This window comes from Periplaneta americana, chromosome 6 (genome assembly GCF_040183065.1).
Source record: "Periplaneta americana isolate PAMFEO1 chromosome 6, P.americana_PAMFEO1_priV1, whole genome shotgun sequence".
Lineage (NCBI taxonomy): Eukaryota > Metazoa > Arthropoda > Insecta > Blattodea > Blattidae > Periplaneta > Periplaneta americana.
In genome coordinates, this window is record NC_091122.1 from 93,041,577 (window position 1) to 93,044,722 (window position 3,146).

The following is a 3,146-nucleotide window of genomic DNA, read 5'->3' on the forward strand; positions in this document are numbered from 1 at the left end:
AGGAAATTGTATAACACAAGTTTGAATTCTTTTTATTTATTTATTTATTCATTCACTCATTTATTTATTTATTTACTTACTTTTGTTACAACCGAAGTAGTAACTAAACCAAGTTCCACTGATACCAGTGCAGCTAATAACACGAATGAAGTTAGTGTGTAAGGAATTAAGAGTCAGAAGAAGAGACGATGAGCTTTAGAGATAAAAAAATATTAGATTCTTGAAAATTGTTATACAAATTTAATTTAATGTCGGTATTACATTATAATACTATTATTTCTTTTTTATTTACAGTACCATTCAGGTTCACAGTCCAATTCTTTAGTTTTTGAAGTGAAACTGGACATCCCAACAATATCTCCAGGTAATTTGATTTATACTACAAAACGTATGATGCTTACTTCTCCAATCTGAAATAGCTGTAACATGTAAACACATTTTCAGACAACATGTTGAAAATAAAACTAACACACATACTATATGAAATCTGCAGCAAGCAGTTGATAAATTAGATGCAAAAGTTAAAAAAAAAAATGTTAAAATATAAATTGTACATAATGATGAAATGGTCACAAGAAATGGATATCATAAAAACTAAACATCATTGTATTATAATATTATGTGGGATTTGAGTGGGAATTTGAAATTTATAAATGTAGGCCTAAACATAGAAAGTACACTAAACTGAAGAATTTATTTTGAGATTTCTCTGTAATGGGTTTGTAATCAGATTAGGCTACATTATGTTAAGTTGTATTTCAATTTTACTGTGAGGATTCTCACTTTGAAACTTGTGAATGATTTCTTGTGTACAGAAAAACTGAAAAATATCTTTTCATAAGATAAAACAGAAATTGACTACACTCTATTTACAATAGAACTATATGCTTGGTTTTTTCTCTCTCTTTTTTATTGCAGCTTCACTTTCTTATTGTTAAAAATGAGTTTGGATTAATAGCACGTTAGAAAATACAATACTGTTACAGCTGCTGACTTTGAAGTGTCCACACATTTATGATAAAACATCATCTTTCTCCAGAATTAATTCCACTCTTAAAATATTACAGAGTCAGCTGGTGGAGCAGATGAAGGTCTTCCACTGTACGGGTGTCTACACAGTGTAATGAAAGTAAGTTTTAAGTGAAATTACTGGTTTATTCAGTGTAGGTAGTGTAGGCTAAACCCAGGAAGGTCTGAATATAAGCATATATCCCTCTCTTAAATATTTCAGCTGATAATGGAATAATAGCTGATCGAGTTACACCCCAAGGATGCTTAAAAAAAAAAATAAAGAAAGAAAAAGCAAGCCTCTGAGGAATGCATTAGCCACATTGAAAAATCTTTCTCCATCTGTGAACGGTAAGTTTAATGTTGACTTAATTATACTTGAGATGTTAGAAATGCATTAACTTCAGTACTATTACAGTGATTTCTTTAAAAAATACATTAGTTGAAAGTTGGATGCTAAGATTATAACAAAGAATGATTTGAAATAAAAGTAACTCATGTCCTCATGTTTGGAAAGAGATGGGGTTTGGAATATCAAAAGTAACATTTGGAGTTTTGTACATTACTTTTTCCTCCTCTTTAATGGGTGGTCCATCTACAAGGACATTTTCAATTAGTGGCAGAAAGTAAATACTACAATAATCTTTATGTTTTAACAAAAAATATGTTTAATTTTGTTGACCAGATTTGTTTGACCTGGATGACTGGGAGATTACTTCTTCTCATCCTTCTAATGGAGTGATAATGTCTTGCAGCTGTTCTTGATTCCTGTGGTCTCTGGCCTCTGCTTTATCTGCTAATCTTCCGGATTAGGTTCGAGTCAGGTGATAATTATAAGCCAATCTAAGGTTTCTGGTTGGGTTCGGGTCTGGTTCAGATCAGGCCGAGATGGGCCGGGCCTAAGAATTATGGCCTGTGCAGATCTCTAACAAATGGGGCTTATAACTGAAGTTGGCTCTGCCACAGTTTTCCAAGTTTTGTGTACCCAAGTTTTGTGGGTATTTGCATATGTATTTGTGTTGTGTTTAATTACAGTTATTATGTACTCCTATGTATTAGCCTGCATATTATTAATTTGTAAATATGACATATACCATAGCATATATAATGAGACAGTGGATGTAATAAATGATTATGCTTATTGTGTCTCCTGAAAATGTCGTGTTTTGTTTACACAAAATAAATAAATGAATTTTAAATTTAATTGCAGCTATAGTCCATCTCTCTTGTTTTAAGTACACATTCACAGAGTACCTGAATACAATTGAAGCGTCAGCTGGAACAACGTTGTAAGTTACAAAATTTTCATTCGGTGTGTTTCCGTGTAATAATGTTGTATGCCATGTTACCTTGCTATACTCCTTGGCTTGCAACTGTCCATCAATGCAGTACGTGAAATTTATCCACTGAAAAGTTTGCTACCCTCTTAAGAACAAAGTTGTACTCATACACATTTTTGCAGCTCCTGTAAATTTTACCAAATGTAACTTATAACGTTGTTCCAGCCGATGCTTCAATTAATGTACCTCTTGAAAAATGTTGTTTTACCATATTTTGCTTATGTAAAATAAATTTGAATTGCAGATACAGTGCATTTTTATTGTTTTAAATAGCTACACGTGCAGAGTACCTGGTCATAATTTTTAAAATGTATTTATCAAACCTTTGTGTTTGAATCATCTTAGCCTGTTAAGAGATCACTGTGAGGGATCCAAGCAATAAAATATATTTAAAAAGTAACGATATGAATATGTTTGCATACATGAATCACTAGGCCTAGCGTGAATGAAAGAGCTCCCTTGCAAAACATAAATGCCAATTCCAAAACTTTCAGGAAATGAAGAAAAACTGTCACGTCTAAAATTCAATAAACTGTTACAGTTTGTTAAATAATAATATATAGCAAGCATATCTTAAGTTTGATTAGTGGAATATGTTAGGCCTACTCCTATTGGTGAGCGATATATGCAAGGAAGGAGAAGGGAACTTGCCACCCTACCACATTATCTCCTGACAGTTGTCTCATGAGTGATGCCTTATTGGTATTCCAATCTATCTTCGGAGAGTTGACTAAACAACTAGCAGACACAAAATGAAACAGTTCTAGGAAAACTTTAATCAAGACCTATAATATGTAC

The 3,146-nt window shown here is 32.4% G+C and overlaps 1 long non-coding RNA gene across 1 annotated transcript; it reads left to right on the forward strand.

Annotated features, from left to right (window-relative positions):
• The first annotated feature begins 237 nt into the window (after positions 1–237).
• LOC138702216 (uncharacterized) lies at positions 238–1,385 on the forward strand. Its single transcript, XR_011332814.1, has 3 exons — positions 238–364; positions 1,068–1,129; positions 1,232–1,385. It is a non-coding gene; the product is annotated as an uncharacterized lncRNA (long non-coding RNA).
• The last annotated feature ends 1,761 nt before the right edge of the window (positions 1,386–3,146 follow it).